This window comes from Giraffa tippelskirchi, chromosome X, assembly GCF_054371585.1.
Source record: "Giraffa tippelskirchi isolate mGirTip1 chromosome X, T2T-mGirTip1v1.2.pri, whole genome shotgun sequence".
In the NCBI taxonomy this organism is placed as follows: Eukaryota; Metazoa; Chordata; class Mammalia; order Artiodactyla; family Giraffidae; genus Giraffa; species Giraffa tippelskirchi.
Genome location: NC_137289.1, coordinates 41,695,272 through 41,716,023, shown reverse-complemented (window position 1 = coordinate 41,716,023; position 20,752 = coordinate 41,695,272). Strand labels below are relative to the sequence as shown.

Below are 20,752 nucleotides of genomic sequence, written 5' to 3'. Positions count from 1 at the left end.
CACCAGACCCCTCATCCATAGGATGTATTTTCGAATAATCTGGTCACTGGACATGCCGAGTCATAAAACGATTGACTTGAATTTTGCAGAAAGGCAGATCATGCAAATAGTTTCATTTACATAGATTAGGGGAACAATGTCTGAGTATAAGACATTTCTTCCTTACATTAACAAACTGCTAGTGACTATATAACATCCAGCTGAAGGCTAGCAGGGGGGTGCTCTTCCTGCCCCCTTCTGATGCCTATGTCAGAAGCTTTCTCTATCTCCTTTATACTTTAATAAAACTTGATCACACCAAAGCTCTGAGCGATCCAGCCTCGTCTCTGGCCCAGGATTGAATTCTTCTCCTCCAGAGGCCAAGAATCCCGGCCGTTTTTCTGTGGCTCAGCAACAACCTTTCACTAGCAAGTAAGGTTCTTAAAGAAAAAATCATCACTGGGCTCCACATGTCACCCACACCAGGAAACTGAAAGAATCTTTGTCATTAAACACTTCAACAGGCAAAACCAAACCGTTACCAATATCTTTGGGCACATGGTGGTCAGGATGCAGGGGAGATCCAGGGATTTCTTAGAGATGAGCCCAGGGTCCTGTACAGACAGACAGAAAGTGCCCTGATTCCATCATCCAAGGCTTCCAGCAGGAGGCAGCCACACTGGAAGCCTTCTAGAAAAGGATCTTCTTTATCAGAATAAACATTGTTCAAATTGAAAGCATATTGGTTATTATTTGCCAACCTAAAATATTCTTAAAAGCCTGACCCCAGATCTTTGCAGTTCCCACTGGTTTCTTTGTGTTCAGATTGTCAGGGTGGAAACATTCCGTCATTTCAAATTAGTTTCTTCTAATTCTGTTATTGGCTATTATATGAAGGAAAGGTCACACTTGAAAAAATACATAAGAAAATTCCTGCAAAAAGATTGAGTCAAGGAGCCCATAAGCTGCATGAACTCTGCCTTCTAACAGTTTCAATTTCAAAGACTGACGGCAGAAGAAGAAGGGGACGACGGGGGGCGAGATGGTTGGATGGCATCACCGACCCAACGGACATGAGTTTGAGCCAACTCGGGGAGATGGTGAAGGACAGGGAAGCCCAGCGTGCTGAAATCTATGGGGTCGCAAAGAGTTGGACACGACTGAGTGACTGAACAGCAACAAGCAGCTTCAATTTTCTGCCTGGAGAAATCGGATAAAATAGGCATCCTGATTTTTTCACTTCTCTGTTCAAACTCTGCTACAATGAAATTGATATTCATATCAACATGTAAGGATTTCTGAGTTTTGAGATGTCACACCAAGGTAAGAGGTGCTGGTGAAAATAGAACGCTACTGGTAGGCAAAACATTCTTAAAGCTTTGTTTCAAATTGGATTTAAATACAACACTACATGGTTACATGAAGTCTGAACCGAGAGTCTAAATACAGCAGGCAGTATGTAAAAGCAAATTTGACATCCCGTATGTGGGAGTAAAAGCTACCGGTTTTTGCAGTAGTCATATACGGATGTGAGAGTAGGACCACAAAGAAGGCAGAGCACCGAAGAACTGATGCTTTCAAACTGTGGTGCTAGAGAAGACTCTTGAGAGTCCCTTGGACTGCAAGGAGATCAAACCAGTCAATCCTAAAGGAAATCAGTCCTGAATATTCATAGGAAGGACTGATGCTGAAACCAAAGCTCCAATCCTTCGGCCACCTGATGTGAAGAGCCGACCCACTGGAAAAGACTGATACTGGGAAAGATTGAAGGCAAATGGAGAAGGGGACGACAGAGGGAGAGATGGTTGGATGGCATCACCAATTCAGTGGACAGCAGTTTGAGCAATCTCCAGGAGATGGTGAAGGACAGGGATTCCTGGCGTGCTGCAGTCCATGGGGTCACAAAGAGTCAGACACAACTCAGCAACTGAACAGCAACAACCACGGGAGAGTAAATGTTTCTTGTCAGATCTGCAGCTGGTATGCACAAATTGGTTGACAGCACTCTCCAACATAGATTGTCTCCAAGTCTGATTAAGTGTGTCACAAGGGCATGAATCAAAGTGATGTATTCGTTCCAGGATGGAATAGAATGTTACTTGGAACAGTCTGTAAAACGTACACCGAGTCTGTAATCCACTCAAGATTTCAAAGAATAAAACATTTACCTGAAATTTAAAGCCTCTTGGAAAGTTGTGTTCTATCTATGAAAACATTTCATAGATTTCTTTTCATAATCATTTTTCACAGTGATATAACACTTTCACTCCTCAGTTGCTGATGTTATTACCAAGATAAACTTGTCCTCATGGGTGTGGGAGATAAAGTTGACCCATTGTGATTGTTCTCTGGTCAAATGACTCTCGCAATTTCTAATTATGTTCTACATCCACAATATTTCTTGTTATACCCATCAAAGTCTACTTCTCAGATCTTCATGTACACCAAATAATAGATACCTGGTGAGTTCAGATTATATTAAACACTCTTTCCACAGCTCTTCCCATGTCGATTGAATCAGAACAAGGTGAAGCAGGGAGAAGAGTTGAAATTTTCAATGATTTCTAAGGCCTCTAAAAAAAACATTAGACAGAAACCCTAGCCTTTACTGGTCTATACGAAAGAATCACAATGTGCCTGTTTCATGAAATTGCAACAACTGACTAACTAGAGTTGCAACAAGTTGGAGTTATGCTTGGAATGATTTGAGTTGAAACAGTTTGGATGTGGCCATGTGAGGATATATATAGGATGATACATACTTAAGGAGGTATCAACAAGTATGAATCCATAAATTGATAAGGTATACTTTGTAAACAAAGATGAAACATTGAATTTGTTTTCACTATCTGACCCTTCCAGAATTTGCCATCATCTACTGACTCCCCTGGGGACTTGGTTTATTGCCACCAGATTAAAACTAGTTACATGAATCGTGGTTAGCTTTGTTCTCTTTGTTTGAAATTGTTTATGTTTCTCTCTCCTAGTATACTCTTATAAAGGCCACGATCTTTATCACTTATTTTGTCGATAAGGTTGTCTCTTGCATTTTCCACTGTGTAACCATCTTCCATGTATACAGATATTGATATGTCTATGTATATAGATATTTATGTTTCTATGTATCTAGGTATTTATGTATCTATATATCTATGCATATAGACATTTATATATCTATGTACCTAGACATTTATATCACTATCAATCTGGACGTTTATGTATCTATGTACCTAGACATTTATAATTAAGTACACTTATGTATACACAAATAGATGTTTTACCAGTGTAACAGGGCCTGATAAAAAGGGAACGCTCCTACAAAAAGAGTCAGACATGACTTGGCGACTGAACAACAACAACAAAATAGAAAATACATTCCGTTCACCTGCCACCAACAACACATAGTATGTCAGTGCCACTACAGTATAAAATAAAGGTTCGTTTAAAAAAAGAATGCTCAGGGGGACTTCCCTGCAGTTCAGTGGTTAAGATTCTATGCTGCCAATGCAGAGGGCGAAGGTTCGATCCTTGGGCAGGGAAATAAAGATCCCACGAGCCGCGTGGCATGGCCAATAAATACATAAAATTATTAAAATAAATACATAAGAATGTTCAGGAAGAACACACAAGCTTTGGGGTGTTTCTTCAGGTACATTCCATATTAAATTACAGTCCTGAGTTAAAACTCGAAAGTTTTCATTGCCAAGGTTATCACAACTGGGCATGAAAGAATCCTGCCGCCTTGTGGCCATTCCCTGAAATAGCAACCTTAAGAGTTTTGCTTATGAGTACCTCTTTGTTGTTCAGTCCCCAAGTCGTGACCCACACTCTGTGACCCCATGGACTGCAGCACGCCAGGCCTCCCTGTCCCTCATGATCTCCCGGAGTTTGCTCAAACTCACGTCCATTGAGTCGGTGGTGCCATCCACACAATCTCATCCTCTGTCGCTCCCTTCTCCTCTTCCCTTTACGACCCCTCACCCCATGGTGGATTTGGGGCTGACCTCGCACCTCACCCCATGGGGGAGCTGGGGCTGACCCCACATCACCCAGTGGTGGAGCTGGGGCTGACCCCACTACTAACCCCACAGTGGAGCTTGAGCTGACCCCACACCTGACCCCACGGTAGAGCTCGGGCTGACACCACACCTCACCCAACGGTTGAGCTGGTACTGATCCGACACCTGACCCCATGGGCCGGCTGGTTCTAACCCCACACCTCACCACACGGAGGAGCTGGGGCTGACACCACACGTCTCGCCACGGATGAGCTGAGGCTCACCTCACACCTCACCTGTCGGTGGAGCTGGGCCCAACCCCACACCTCAAGCCAAGTGGATCTGGGGCTGATTCAACACACCATCCGACGGTGGACCTGGGGCTGACCCAACACCTCATATCATGGTGCAGCTGGGGCTGACCACACAACTCACTCCACAGTGGAGATAGGGCTGACCCCACACCTCACCCCACGGTAGAGATGGGCCTTACCCCACACCACACCCTACAGTGGAGTCGTGGATGACCACACACCTCACCCCATGGTGGACCTGGGGCTGACCCAACACCTCATCCCACGGTGGAATTAGGGCTGACACCACACCTCACCACTCGGAGGAGTTGGGGGCACACCCCACAACTCACACAATGGAGGAGTTTGGGGTAGACCCCAGACCTCACCCCTCTGTGGACCTGGGGCTGACCACACACCTCACCCCACAGTGGAGATGGATCTTACTCCATACCACACCCTACGGTGGCGTTTTGGCTGACCACACATCTCACCAGATGGTGGAGCAGGGGCTGACGGCACAGCTCACCCCATGGTGGAGCTGGTGCTCACCACACAACTCACCCCATGTGGAGTTGAGACTGACCCCACACCTCACCACACATACAGTTGGTGCTGACCCCACACCTCACCCCTCGTGAGGTTGTGTGAACCGACACCTCACCCCACGTGGAGCTGGAGCTGACCTCAATCTCACCCCATGGTGGAGTTAGGGGCTGACCCCAGACTTCACCCCACAGAACAGTTGGGCTGACGCCACACCTCACCCCATGGTGGAGCTGGGGCTGAACCCATACCTCACCCCACGTGGAGTTGGGGCTGATCCCACAGCTCACACCACAATGGAAATGGGCCTGACCCCACCCCTCATCCCACACGTGTTAGGGCTGACGACATACCTCACCCTACTGTGGAGCAAGCACTGACCCACAACTCACCCCAGGTGGAGTTGGATCTGACCCCACATCTCACCTCAAGGTGGACCTGGGGCTGATCCCACATCTCGCCCCACTGTGGAGCTGGGGCTGAACCCACTTCTCACCCCAAGTGGAGCTGGGGGTGAAGCCACTCCAAACCCCATGGTGCAGCTGGGGCTGACCTCAAACAACACCCCATGTGTAGTTGGGGGCTGACCCCTCACCTCACCCCATGGAGGAGTTGGGGGCTGACCCACACCTAAACCCTTGGTGGAGCTGGCAGTGACCCACACCTCACCTCCCTGGATTTCGGGGCTGAGGCCACACCTCACCCTCTGTGTTGAGCTGACCCCACACCTCCACTCAGTTCCACCTAGAGATGATCCTCTACATCCCTCAGGTAGAAAAATGGATGAACTTCACAATTACGTCTCAGAGAGCCTGAGTCTGAGCCTACATCTCACCTCAAGTGTAACAGTGCTTGTTCCCACACTTGAGCTCCTTGGCAGCTAGGAGTCATCCTACAACGCATCAGTGTTGGGTGGAGCTGAAGAAGATCCCAGGGTGGATCACACACATCACTTCGGTTTACACTGGAGTTTTTACCTGTCACCTCAGGTTAACATGCAGTTGATCTCCCACCTCACCTTGTGCAGAACTGCAATTGATCCCACCCCAGTCACCGCAGGACGTCTGTCTCAGCAGCTGACTGACAGGACATCCAAATGGGCTCATCCCTTATCATTGTTGTTCAGTCACTGAGTCATGTCTGACTCTCTGCGACCCCATGGACTGCAGCACACCAGCCTTCCCTGTCCCTTCACTATCTCTCGCAGTTTGCTAAAAACTCACGTCCATTCAGTCGGTGAGGCCATCCAACCATCTCTTCCTCTACCCCTTATCATTTGCTGGTTTAAGTGACAAATGAGGGGAGACTGACATTTTGTTACCGTGCCTGCCTCCCGAGACAGGCCTGGAGGTACCTGAGCAACACAGCTTTTATTTAAGGTGAGTCTGAAGGCAAAGCATGGGGGACGAGGGGCGAGGGCGGGGGTCCAGTGCTGGCGTGCAGGCTCCGCCTCTGCTCCCCATGCCTCCGTCTATGATTCTGTTCAGCCAGAAGGAGCCCCGCGAGCTATGTGAAGAGAAACAGCTGCTCCTCCTTGTCCTTGTCCATCAGCTCGTGCTTGGACTGCTCCTTGGTCTTCAGGGCAGGTGGCTGAGACTGGCACACTAGCCTCTTGCCCCGCTGAGGGGAGAGGACGCCGTGAGCCTGCACCCTGGCCTCAAGGTGGGTACTGAACCCTAACCCTAACCGCAAACCCTAACCCAACCCCTAACCCCTAACCCTAACCCTTTCTAGGACCTTGACACCACCTCTGACGGCTTCGTGGCGTCTTTCCTCTCTAGGACCGGACGCCACCTCTCACTGATCCCAGACGTCTTTCCTCTCTAGGACGGGACGCCACCTCTCACTGATCCCAGACGTCTTTCCTATCTAGGATGTGACAGCACCTGTCAAGACTCCAGTCTTTCCTCTCCAGGCCGGGTCGCCGCCTCTTATGGCTCCGTAGCGTATTTCCTCCCTAGGACCGGACACCGCCTCTCAGAGCTCCATGAAATCTTTCCTCTCTAGGACATGATGCCGCCTCTCAGTGGTCCCTCACGTCTTCCTCTCTAGGACCTGACGCCGCCTCTCACTGATCCCTGAGGTATTCCTCTCTAGGACCTGAGGCCACCTCTCACTGATCCCTGACAACGTTCCTCTCTAGAACGTGACACGGCCTCTCACATCTCCGTGCTATCTTTCCTCTCTAGGACATGACGCCGCCTCTCACTGATCCAGGAGGTCGTCCTCTCTAGGACCGGACGCCGCCTATCACTGATCCCAGACGTCTTTCCTCTCTAGGACCGAACGCTGCATCTCACTGATCCCTGACGTATTCCTCTCTAGGACATGACGCCCCCTCTCACTGATCCCTGAGGTCGTCCTCTCTAGGACGGGACGCCGCCTCTCACTGATCCCAGACGTCTTTCCTCTCTAGGAGTGGACGCCGCCTCTCACTGATCCCTGACGTCGTCCTCTCTAGGATGTGACACCGCCTCTCACTGCTCCAGTCTTTCCTCTCCAGGACGGGACGCCGCCTCTTATGGCTCCGTAGCGTGTTTCCTCCCTAGGACCGGATGCCGCCTCTCACTGATTCCTGACGTCTTTCCTCTCTAGGAAGTGATGCCGCCTCTCAGTGATCCCTGACGTCGTTCCTCTCTAAAACGTGACGCCGCTTCTCACATATCCGTGATAGCTTTTCTTTCTAGGACCGGGCGCCGCCTCTCAATGATCCTTGAGGTCGGTCCTCTCTAAAACGTAACACCGCATCTCACAGCTCCGTGATATCTTTCCTTTCTAGGCCCTGACGCCGCCTCTCACTGATCCCTGAGGTCGTCCTCTCTAGGACCGGACGCCACCTCTCACTGATCCCAGACGTCTGTCCTCTCTAGGACTGGACGTCGTCCTCTCTAGGACGTGACGCCACCTCTCACTGATCCCAGACGTCTTTCCTATCTAGGATGTGACAGCACCTCTCACGACTCCAGTCTTTCCTCTCCAGGCCAGGTCGCCGCCTCTTATGGCTCCATAGCGTATTTCCTCCCTAGGACTGGACACCGCTTGTCACTGATCCCTGACGTCTTTCCTCTCCAGTATTGGACACCGCCTCTGACGGCTCTGTGACGTCTTTCCGTGACATCTCTCCTGTCTAGGACCTGGGGCCGCCTCTCATTGGTCCTTGAGGTCTTCCTCTCTAGGACTTGAGGCCGCCTCTCACTCATCCCTGACGTCGTTCCTCTCTAGAACGTGACACCGCCTCTCACATCTCCGTGCTATTTTTCCTCTCTAGGACATGACGCCGCCTCTCACTGATCCCTGAGGTCGTCCTCTCTAGAACGTGACGCCGCCTCTCACTGATCCCTGATGTCATTCCTCTCTAAAACGTGATGCCGCATCTCACATATCCGTGACATCTTTCCTCTCTAGGACGTGACGCCACCTCTCACTGATCCCAGACGTCTTTCCTCTCTAGGACTGGACGCCGCCTCTCACTGATCCCAGACGTCTTTCCTCTCTAGGACTGGACGCCGCCTCTCACTGATCCCTGACGTTGTCCTCTCTAGGACAGGACGCCGCCTCTCACTGATCACAGACGTCATTCCTCTCTAGGACTGGACGCCGCCTCTCACTGATCCCAGACGTCTTTCCTCTCTAGGAATGGACGCCGCCTCTCACTGATCCCTGACGTTGTCCTCTCTAGGACCTGACGCCGCCTCTCACTGATCCCAGAGGTCGTCCTCTCTAGGACCGGACTCCGCCTCTCAGAGCTCCATGATATCTTTCCTCTCTAGGACATGATACCGCCTCTCACTGGTCCCTCACGTCTTCCTCTCTAGGACCTGACGCCCCCTCTTACTCATCCCTGACGTATTCCTCTCTAGGACATGATGCCGCTTCTCACTGATGCCAGACGTCTTTCCTCTCTAGGACCAGACGCCGCCTCTCACTGATCCCAGACGTCTTTCCTCTCTAGGACTGGACGCCGCCTCTCACTGATCCGTGACGTCATCCTCTCTAGGAGCCGACGCCGCCTCTTACTGATCCCAGACGTCTTTCCTCTCTAGGACCTGTCGCCGCCTCTCACTGATCCGTGACGTCTTTCCTCTCTAGGACTTGTCGCTGCCTCTTACTGATCTGAGGTCGTCCTCTCTAGGACCGGACACGGCCTCTCATGGCTCCTTGACGACTTTCCGTGATATCTTTTGTCTCTAGGACCTGTTGCAGCCTGTCAGTCATCCCTAACGTCTTCCTCTCTAGGCGGTGACGCTGCCTCTCACTTATCCCTCCGGTCTTCCTCTCTAGGAAGTGACGTTGCCTCTCACTGATCCCAGACGTCTTTCCTCTCTAGGACTGGACGCCACCTCTCACTCATCCGTGACGTCATCCTCTCTAGGACTGGACGCCGCCTCTCACTGATCCCAGACGTCTTTCCTCTCTAGGACTGGATGCCGCCTCTCACTGATCCCAGACGTCTTTCCTCTCTAGGACTGGACGCCGCCTCTCACTGATCCCTGACGTCGTCCTCTCTAGGAACGGACGCCTCCGCTCACTGATCCCTGACGTCGTCCTCTCTAGGATGTGAAACCGCCTCTAACGGCTCCGTTGTGCTTTTCCTCTCTAGTACCCGTGCCCACCTTTCAGTGATCCCTGACCTCGATCCTCTCTAAGACGTGACACCGCCTCTCACATATCCGTGATATCTTTCCTCTCTAGGACCGGACACCGCCTCTCACAGCTCCGTGATATCTTTCCTCTCTAGGACATGACGCCGCTTCTCACTGATCCCTGAGGTCGTCCTCTCTAGGACGGGACGCTGCCTCTCACTGATCCGTGACGTCATCCTCTCTAGGAGCGGACGCCGCCTCTCACTGATCCCAGACGTCTTTCCTCTCTAGGACCTGTCGCCGCCTCTCACTGATCCGTGACGTCATCCTCTCTAGGAGCGGACGCCGCCTCTCACTGATCCCAGACGTCTTTGCTCTCTAGGACCTGTCGCCGCCTCTCACTGATCCGTGACGTCTTTCCTCTCTAGGACCTGTCGCTCCCTCTTACTGATCTGAGGTCGTCCTCTCTAGGACCTGACACCGCCTCTCATGGCTCCTTGACGAATTTCCGTGATATCTTTTGTCTGTAGGACCTGTTGCAGCCTGTCAGTCATCCCTAACGTCTTCCTCTCTAGGCGGTGACCCTGCCTCTCACTTATCCCTCCGGTCTTCCTCTCTAGGAAGTGACGTTGCCTCTCACTGATCCCTGACGTCGTCCTCTCTAGGACTGGACGCCGCCTCTCACTGATCCCAGACGTCTTTCCTCTCTAGGACTGGACGCCGCCTCTCACTGATCCCAGACGTCTTTCCTCTCTAGGACTGGACGCCGCCTCTCACTGATCCCAGACGTCTTTCCTCTCTAGGACTGGACGCCGCCTCTCACTGATCCCAGACGTCTTTCCTCTCTAGGACTGGACGCCGCCTCTCACTGATCCGTGGCGTCATCCTCTCTAGGAGCCGACGCCGCCTCTTACTGATCCCAGACGTCTTTCCTCTCTAGGACCTGTCGCCGCCTCTTACTGATCTGAGGTCGTCCTCTCTAGGACCGGACACGGCCTCTCATGGCTCCTTGACGACTTTCCGTGATATCTTTTGTCTCTAGGACCTGTTGCAGCCTGTCAGTCATCCCTACCGTCTTCCTCTCTAGGCGGTGATGCTGCCTCTCACTTATCCCTCCGGTCTTCCTCTCTAGGAAGTGACGTTGCCTCTCACTGATCCCTGACGTCGTCCTCTCTAGGACTGGACGCCGCCTCTCACTGATCCCAGACGTCTTTCCTCTCTAGGACTGGACGCCGCCTCTCACTGATCCGTGACGTCATCCTCTCTAGGAGCCGACGCCGCCTCTTACTGATCCCAGACGTCTTTCCTCTCTAGGACCTGTCGCCGCCTCTCACTGATCCGTGACGTCTTTCCTCTCTAGGACCTGTCGCTGCCTCTTACTGATCTGAGGTCGTCCTCTCTAGGACCGGACACGGCCTCTCATGGCTCCTTGACGACTTTCCGTGATATCTTTTGTCTCTAGGACCTGTTGCAGCCTGTCAGTCATCCCTACCGTCTTCCTCTCTAGGCGGTGACGCTGCCTCTCACTTATCCCTCCGGTCTTCCTCTCTAGGAAGTGACGTTGCCTCTCACTGATCCCTGACGTTGTCCTCTCTAGGACAGGACGCCGCCTCTCACTGATCCCTGACGTTGTCCTCTCTAGGACAGGACGCCGCCTCTAACTGATCACAGACGTCTTTCCTCTCTAGGACTGGACGCCGCCTCTCACTGATCCCTGAGGTCGTCCTCTCTAGGAACGGACTCCTCCTCTCACTGATCCCTGACGTCGTCCTCTCTAGGATGTGACACCGCCTCTCACGGCTCCGTGATGCTTTTCCTCTCTAGTACCCGTGCCCACCTTTCAATGATCCCTGACGTCGATCCTCTCTAAAACGTGACACCGCCTCTCACATATCCGTGATATCTTTCCTCTCTAGGACCGGACGCCGCCTCTCACAGCTCCGTGATATCTTTCCTCTCTAGGACCTGACGCCGCCTCTCACTGATACCTGAGGTTGTCCTCTCTAGGACCTGACGCCGCCTCTCACTGGTCTCTGACGTCTTCCTCTCTAGGACGTGGGGCCGCCTCTCACTGATCGCTGTCGTATTGCTCTCTAGGACCTGAGGCCGCCTCTTACTCATCCCTGACGTATTCCTCTCTAGGACATGACGCCGCTTCTCACTAATCCCTGAGGTCGTCCTCTCTAGGAAGGGACGCTGCCTCTCACTGATCCCAGACGTCTTTCCTCTCTAGGACTGGACACCACCTGTCACTGCTCTAGTTTTTCCTCTCCAGGACGGGACGCCGCCTCTTATGGCTCCGTAGCGTATTTCCTCCCTAGGACCGGACACCGCCTCTCACTGATTCCTGACGTCTTTCCTCTCTAGGAAGTCATGCCGCTTCTCACTGATCCCTGACGTCTTTCCTCTCCAGTATTGGACACCGCCGCTGACGGCTCTGTGACGTCTTTCCGTGACGTCTCTCCTGTCTAGGACCTGTCGCCGCCTCTCACTGGTCCTTGAGGTCTTCCTCTCTAGGACTTGAGGCCGCCTCTCACTGATCCCTGACATCGTTCCTCTCTAGAACGTGACACCGCCTCTCACATCTCCGTGCTATCTTTCCTCTCTAGGACTTGACGCCGCCTCTCACTGATCCAGGAGGTCGTCCTCTCTAGGACTGGACGCCGCCTATCACTGATCCCAGACGTCTTTCCTCTCTAGGAGCGAACGCCGCCTCTCACTGATCCCTGACGTATTCCTCTCTAAGACATGACGCCCCCTCTCACTGATCCCTGAGGTCGTCCTCTCTAGGCGGGACGCCGCCTCTCACTGATCCCAGACGTCTTTCCTCTTTAGGACTGGACGCCGCCTCTCACTGATCCCAGACGTCTTTCCTCTCTAGGACTGGACGCCGCCTCTCACTGATCCCTGACGTCGTCCTCTCTAGGACGTGACGCCACCTCTCACTGATCCCAGATGTCTTTCCTCTCTAGGATGTGACACCGCCTGTCACTGCTCTAGTCTTTCCTCTTCAGGACGGGACGCCGCCTGTTATGGCTCCGTAGCGTGTTTCCTCTCTAGGACCGGACGCCGCCTTTCACTGATCCCTGATGTCCAAAGAGTGGGACACGACTGAATGACTGAACTGAACTGAAAATCTAACAGCACTCGTATATTCGTATGTGAAATAATAGAGTATTGCATATGTAGACCAAGGAAACCTGCATCCAAATGTCTTTGCGTGAAGTATAAAATATACCAAATTTCAGGTAAGATAATCTGTACCTCGATTTTCATTTTTGAAATGTACAAAGTTTCTATTTCATGAGTGAAAATTTGCATCGTGCTTTCATATTTGAGCTATGGACAACATACTTCATGTCAGAAGATGTTAATAGAGATTTTCATATAGAAAATATATAAAATTCCGTATTTCAAGCAGGAAAATGTATGCTCAAATTTTCCTATGTAAGATATACACAATTCCATATTCATGTAGGAAAAAGTGTGCACAGACATCCAGATGCGTAACATTCCATAAGCCATGTATCACGACCAAAAATATACAACTAGATTTTCAAAAGGGAAATGCAGATTTCGTATTTCATGTAGAAAACTCTGCACCCATATTTTCATCTGTGAAACATAGAAAAGTACATATTTCATGCAGGAAAATCATCCTTCAGGTGTACATATGTATGAAGCGGGGCATCCAAAGCCAGTGATCTGGAAGAACCCAGAGGAATAATGTGGGGAGGGATGTGGGGTGGGCTTAAGGATGTGTTGGACACATGTGTACCTATGGCTCACTAAGGTTGATGTATGGCAAAAACCGTCACAATGTTGTATAGTAATCATCCTCCAGTTAAAATAAAGAAATCAACTTAACTTACTAACAAAATCAGAAAGAAAAGCACAAGGAACTCTAGTCAGTGCTCTGGAGACACAAATGGGAAGACAATCCAACACGAAGGGATCTATGTTAGCATATAATTGATTCACACTGATGTGCAGGAGAAACTAATACACCAATGTAAAGTAACTATACTCAAATAAAAATTGATTTAAAAATATTACAATGCAACTAGACCTCCAGCGGTGAATAAATAAATGGTTCCCCCATTTGCAATGTATATGTCTTTAGGGGCATTCCGCTAAGTAAAATATTTCAGTTAGAGGAAGACAAAAACTTGATCATCACATGATATTGTTAGTTAAAATACCTGAGTTATAGAAACAGAGAGTTGAATGTGGTTATCAAGGGCTAGTGGAAATGGACCATGATGGCCCAAGATACCAACTTTAGTCATACGTTGAATAATCTCACCAAAGAAGATGCTGTAAGAGGGCAGGAGGAATATGGAGCTGCACACTTAGCTCATGTCCATTAGTGAAGTTCGAAATCCAGCTCCACCAGAGTCAGCCTCTCAGAAGAGTTTAGTTAAAGATATATTGCAGGCTTTGCCCAGGGCCCTCCAGGTCCTCTGGCCTCGTGCTGGGTAGCAAGCCAGGGCACCTGGGGACAGGCTAAAGGCTGTGTCTTGCAGTGGCCCAGAGCCGCTTGCTAGAGCCACTCACTGGCCTGGCTCCAGGTTCAGAGCAATAGCCAAGCGCTCCCATCCCCACCTCCATGACTGAACGGTTGTGGCTTCTGCATGAGTCAGTCTACCGAACCCAGCCCCTGCCCGCTGAGGAGACTGAGGGTCAGCTGCATGCTGGACACCTGGCTCCCTCATTGAAGATGGCTGGGCAAAGTATGGGGACCTTGGTAAGAGGAGGGCACAGAGAACTGAGAGCTGCCTCTTCAGCTGGGACTGGCTTCCTGTGGGAGGATCAAGACTGGGTGCTGGATGAATGCTCCCAGTCAGGATAACCAGCATGCCCAGGGCCCCCCCCCCCACTCCTAAACAGGACCTTGGAGTGTGAAAGTCACGCTTGGAAGCTTTTCTTTCAGCATAGGGAATCATATTTGTTTCGATAGAGGCTTACATGAACACTGTTACCTCACCGTGACCTTATTTCACTAGCAGAGGATCTGACAGGGATACGTTTGCAACGGTTAATCACACCCCTCCCTCACCTCTCCCAGAAGTGTATTTGGCTGAAAACCCTTGGGGAGTTCAGGATTTTTAAAGCCATATGCCATCCTTTCATGGCCCTGCAATAAAACTCTCTCTGCTTTAAGCTCCAATGTTCTGATATTGCTTGGCCTAACTATACTGGGTACGTTGGTATTCATTAACAGTAGCACCTAAAGTCCTATTTCTGAAGAGGGTAACTATCTGAGAGAATACCTCACTCCCAAACCACATTCAGTCATTAAATTATGTGCAATTGATCATTCTTCCAAACACTGATGGCTACAACAAATTACCAGGTGAATTTAGGACAAAAGAACGGTGACAAATGTTGTCATCAGGTCTTCTTTGAGGAATACATGTTACTTTGTAACCTTTGTAATGACTGTGCTTTAATAGGATCATTTCAGTCACTCAGTCGTGTCTAATTTTTTGCGACCCATGCACGCCAGGCTTTCCTGTCCTTCTCCATCTCCTGGAGCCTGTTGAAAGATATGCCCATTGAGTCAGTAATGCCAATCCAACTTTAAATCAGTATTGAAAGTAAGCAAAACGTACATTTGACTCATGATAACATATTAAATAGAAAAATATTCATCAGGCACAGTACCAGACATATGAAAACATGTGTCTTTAGATTTCTCTTCTCTTGAAAATCAAAAGCATATGAAAAGGTTGATTAAAATATCTTCCCCCCAAAGAGAACTAGCACATTCTATTTGCTGACACGAAACCAAGGCTGTGGATAACTGAACTATAACAAAGCTCTAAGTTGAGCTAGTTAAAACTGAACATTAGATTTTCTGTAAATCTATGTTCTATTGAGGTGCTTTCTAATTTATCTTCTCTGTATAGACTACATGCAAGAACATTTGGACTTTCATAAATACAAAATACACTGAGAGAAAATTAATTCGGCTATTCAATAGCAAACAGTTTAGTTACTGTTCTTTTTGAAGTCTATTTTCTTCAATAACTATACCAACATATTTTATGGCTGTTCTCTCTTTCAAAGATTATATCAATGGGTTCGTTTGAATCTCGATGGAGAAGAGGCACAGACTGTTAAAAACTGGAATAATGAGCAATAGTTTTTCAAACACTATGAAGAACACACATAATACAGTGAAGACTCATATAAAATACACATATGCTTGTAGTGAAACTTCATGATAAATGTAAAACTGCAACTGCAACTGGTACGCATACCGATTTGGTTAACATCTCGAAAGGATAGAAGAGAATCAAAACAAACCAAAGAAAAAGGGGAGAAGTTCATCCTGAACTTCAAGTTTTGTGTGGAAACGCTGAAGAATAGTGGACAAAGCAATACTCAGGAAAAGAAAATGTGCTCAGTGTTGTTCGATTAAAAATATTTTTTTCTAATATGCATGATTTCAACTTACGGGTCCTTCATGAAAAAGTTATTAGAGGACTAATGAAGGAAAGTAATCACTGATGGCATAAACAGAAGCAGAAGTTTTGCTGAGCAGAAGATCTATTTAAACCTCAGAAAACCAGTGAAGTTGGTCAGTCGTGTCTGACTCTTTGTGATCCCATGGACTGTAACCTACCAGGCTCCTCCATCCATGGAATTTTCCAGGCAAGACTACTGGAGTGGGCTGCCATTCCCTTCTCCAGGGGATCTTCCCAACCCAGGGATCGAACCCAGATCTCTCGCATTACAGGCAGATGCTTTACCGTCTGAGCTACCAGGGAGGCCCCAAATGTAGGCGATGTCAGGAGTGAGATTAAACCTCAGGTTAAAGAAAAAACACCCGAAGAATTTATGGTAATAAAACACAATGGAAATATGGAAATAAGATAACTTTTTAGAGTAGACTGGTGAAACTAGAACACTGAGATACAACTACAGACTTATTGGAATGGTCAAATACAAAAATCTGACAAACCATTTGCCGGCAAAGATGAGGGACAACAGGAACTCTCATTCGTTGTTAGTGGGAATGCCATTTGGAAGCAATTTCTTACAGAGCTAAACATTGTCAGACCGCATGATCTAACCATTGTGCTCCTAGATAGTTCAGCAAACGATTTGATAGCCACTGCCCACACAAAAACATGCACATGAATTTTATAACAGCTTAATTCATGCTATCTCTCTCCCTGTCTCTCTCTCTCACACACACACACACAAACACAAATTGGAAGCAACCAAAGTGTGCTTTAATAGACGACTTGATAAACTACTGTAGTACATCAACATAAGAAAATATTATTGAAGAATAAAACAAAGTGAGCTATCAAATCACAAAAAGAAATGGATGAAACCTGAATGAATGTTATAAAGTAAAATAAGCTAGCCTGGAAAAGATCACACACTGCATGCTGCCTATTATATGACATTCTGGAAAAGGTAAAACTATAGAGTGAATGAAAAATATCAGAGACTTTTTTGTTTTGCTTCAGAATAGTTTTATTAGTTTGGATAATGTATGTCAACGTTTAACAATGCCTCTCCTACTTTGACTCACAAATCCAGTCAGTTGGATTCTTCGTTGCCCCAGAGCTCATAGGTCTGCAGGAACCTCGACATTGTGGGGGCGGTGGTTACCACCAGTTGACGTGGCGAATTTCAGATTCCACACACTGGACACAAATTTCACGAGGTCCATCTCGAGCAGGGTTAAGGTATGGAAAAGGTAGTCTTCTTCAGAGGAAGACTTTTCCTTTTTCCTTCTGAGAGAGCCAAATGAACGGTCCTAATGGGCTGCAGGAGGAGGCTGCACTTTACTCTCGCCACTCTCTCCTGCCAACTTCACTGTCACGTACATCAGCACAATGAAGAAAAGCCAAAGCAACGTGATCTCAAGCAAGTCTCGGACATGCTCTTGTAGATTCTGCCGAATTAAAAAGTGCCCTCCACAGAGCAGCTTCCCCTGGGGTTCTTCAGCTTTCTCTCTCAGAGAAGTAAACTTTAAGGCGTAGACACAGGTAACACCCATGGAAAAGCACAGGAACGATTTGAGAGACCACATGGTGAGCCGAGAGGAAATGGCTCCTGGTGCGCTGGTCTGCCCTGGCACCTGGAGACTGAGGTCCAGCCAGGGCTGGGCCCTTGGTGACGTTTTAGAGGCCCTGCCCCATCCAGAACCCATGAGGCCATTGTGATGACTTCAGGGCAGAGGATAAGGAGGCTTGCAGAGGTCAACTGGTAGTAGGGCTTAAAGGAAGATGGTGAAATTTCCAGCGGGTAGTTGCAAAAGGGTTGGGGGGTGACAGAATGCCATCTCCTTGCCAGTGTATTCTTTCTGAACCTGGTGCTCTACTGGGAGGGTGGGTCTATCTTTCATTTTTATTTTTCCATTTGTTAAATCCAGACACTGGGTGAGCAGAGCAGACCCATGGGCACGTGGCCCTGTGGAACAGAGGGCCAAGTGGGAAAGAAAAGATAGTAAAGGAGAGACCGCAAACTAGGAGCCGCTGAGGTGTTTTGTGTGGCCTTCACTGTTCTAAGTCGTGAGTGACTCCTTGGGACCCCATGGACTGTAGCCCAGCGGGCTCCTCTGTCCCTGGGATTTCCCAGGCAAGAATACTGGAGTGGGATGCCATTTTCTTCTCCTGGCAGAGAGGATGTTTTAGGGCAGTGAAACTATTCTGTATGATGTTATGGTAAATAGATGACACTGCATATTTCCCAAAACCCTCAGAATCTTACAGCACATAGAGTGAATCAATGTATGCATATTAAACAAATTTTGACCTCAAGAATGGAATACAGAATCTGTCTAAACTATCGAATTATATTGCAAATATTTAAAACAACCTCAATCAGATTCCCTGACTTAAGTAACTTTGGAAATGAACAGAGTTTGAAAGACTGAAAGCAAAAGATAAAAGCACTGTAATCTAGTTGATCGTGTTCTTTCTAGTAGTGATACAGGTTAACAATCTTGATATGGTTGCACATGCGTACATGAATTAAACTGTTAAATAGATGGCACATGAGTATACATACATACATTTCTTTGTTCTGTGAGCTGAAAGAGTCTAAGAGAAATGATACTCCCCATACCTGAAAGAAACAACGATGTAGAAATAAGCACACATTTTGGTTCCCAATACTTTCCCCAAGGAAAGGAACCAGGCTTCTAGGAGAAATTGCTGATTATAGGGCTCAGAGAAGAAATATAGAAGAGGAGTCTGGGGGATCTTATGGTATCAAAACGGAAGTGAAAAAAAAAAAAAGCCCCACAGTAATGGGGTTATGTCAAAGTAGACAGGAATGAGCTTCCAATGGCCAAAACTAGAACAGGATGAGCAACGGAATAAATTAAGTAAGTCATCCTTTGGGATTATACCCCAAAGTATAAAGCAACTATTCATAAAGCAATTTGGTGAGGTCTATCAAGACAGGCATCCATGATAGGGGACGTGGTACTATAGTGGGCCAGATGAGATGGTAGGGATGAAGAGGATATCCATGAAGACAAAGTAGCCTAGTATGGGGAGTCAGAACCCAAATAGGGTGAAACGCTAAGATCCACAAGAACAGGGAAAAGAGGTGTGTAGTATGAGATGTGATCACACCATTGGACTTATCTGTGTCATTAAGATCTTTTCTGTATAGATCTGTGTATTCTCGCCACCTCTTCTTAATATCTTCTGCTTCTCTTAGGTCCACTCCATTTATGTACTTTATTGTGCCTATCTTTGCATGGAATATTCCCTTGGTATCTCTAATTTTCTTCAAGAGATCTCTAGTCTTTCCCATTCTACTCTTTTCCTCTATTTCTTTTCCTTCATCACTGAGGAGGCTTAAACTCTTTGCTCTTCTTTGGAAGTCTGCATTCAGATGGCTATATCTTTCCTTTTCTCCTTTGCCTTTCATTTCTATTATTTGCCCAGTTATTGGTAAGGCCTCCTCAGACAACCATTTTGCCTTTTTGCATTTCTTTCTCTTGGGGATGGTTTTGATCACGGCTTCCTGTGCACTATGACGAACCTCCGTCCATAGTCCTTCAGACACTCTCTCTATCAGATTTAATGCCTTGAATTTATCTGTCACTTCCACTATAAAATCCTAAGGGATTTGATGTAGGGCATACCTGAACCATCTCATGGTTTTCCCTACTTTCTTCAGCTTACGTCTGAATTTGGCAATCAGGAGTTGATGATCTGAGCCAGAGTCAGCTCTCAGTCTTCTTTTTGCTGACTGTATCCAGCTTCTCCATCTTCATCTGCAAGGAACATAATCGATCTGATTTTGGTATTGGCCATCTGGTGAGGTCCATGTGTAGTGTTGTTTCTGGTGTTGTTGGAAGAGGTTGTTTGCTATGACCAGTGCGTTCTCTTGGCAAAACTCTGTTAGCCTTTGCCCTGCTTTTCATTTTTTACTCCAAGGCCAAACTTGCCTGTTATGACAGGTATCTCTTGACTTCGTGCTTTTGCATTCCAGTCCCCTATGATGAACAGGACATCTTTTTTGGTTTTAGATCTAGAAGGTCTTGTAGCCCACCAAAGAACCATTCAACGTCAGCTTCTTCGGCATTATCGTTGGGGCATAGACTTGGAGTACTGTGATATTGAATGGTTTCCTTTGGAAACGAACAGAGATCTTTTTCTCGTTTTTGAGATTGCACCCATCCCATCGGAGGCAAGTAGCCTAACCTATCCGTGCTTCCGTATCTCAGCCATGTGATCTTAGGCAGGTTGCCTGACCGTTCTCTGCTTTCACTTCTGAGCTCTATGATCCTAGGCAAGATGCCTGTATGTGCTGTTCTTTCATATTTCAGCCGTGTGAGCTTAGATAAGTTGCCAAAACTCTCTGTGCTTCTGCATGTGAGCTGTGTGATGTTAGGCAAGATTGCTAACCTCTCTCCTTCCACTTCTGAACTGTGTGAACTTAGGTAAGTTGTCTGATCTCTCTGTGTTTCCACTTCTGAGCTGTGTTCTTTGTCAAGTTGTCAGACCTCTCTGTGCTTATGTGCTTATGTCCTTATGAGCTATGTGACCCTAGGTAAGTTGCCCGACTTCACTGTTGTTCCGCATTGAAGCTCTGTGATTTTAGGCACGTTGCCTGACCTCTCTGTGCTTCTTCATGTGAGCTGTGTGATCTTAGGCAAGTTGGCTGACCTCCCTGTGCTTCCACTTCTGACCCATGTGATCTCAGCACCCGGCCTGACTTCTCTGGTCTTAACATTAAGAGCTGTGTGATCTTGAACAAGTTGTCTGACCTCTCTGTGCTTCCACGTCTGAGGTCTTTGATCTTAGGGAAGTTGCCTAAACTCTCTGTTGGCTTCCCTGTCTATCAACAACTCCCAGAGCTTGCTCAA

General features: G+C 48.1%; 1 long non-coding RNA gene across 1 annotated transcript; it reads right to left on the bottom strand.

Annotated features, from left to right (window-relative positions):
- Nucleotides 1-6,128: 6,128 nt before the first annotated feature.
- LOC145537094 (uncharacterized) lies at nucleotides 6,129-7,003 on the bottom strand. Its single transcript, XR_014076200.1, has 2 exons — nucleotides 6,703-7,003; nucleotides 6,129-6,436 (listed from the first exon to the last, which is right to left on the bottom strand). It is a non-coding gene; the product is annotated as an uncharacterized LOC145537094 (long non-coding RNA).
- Between the last annotated feature and the right edge of the window lie 13,749 nt (nucleotides 7,004-20,752).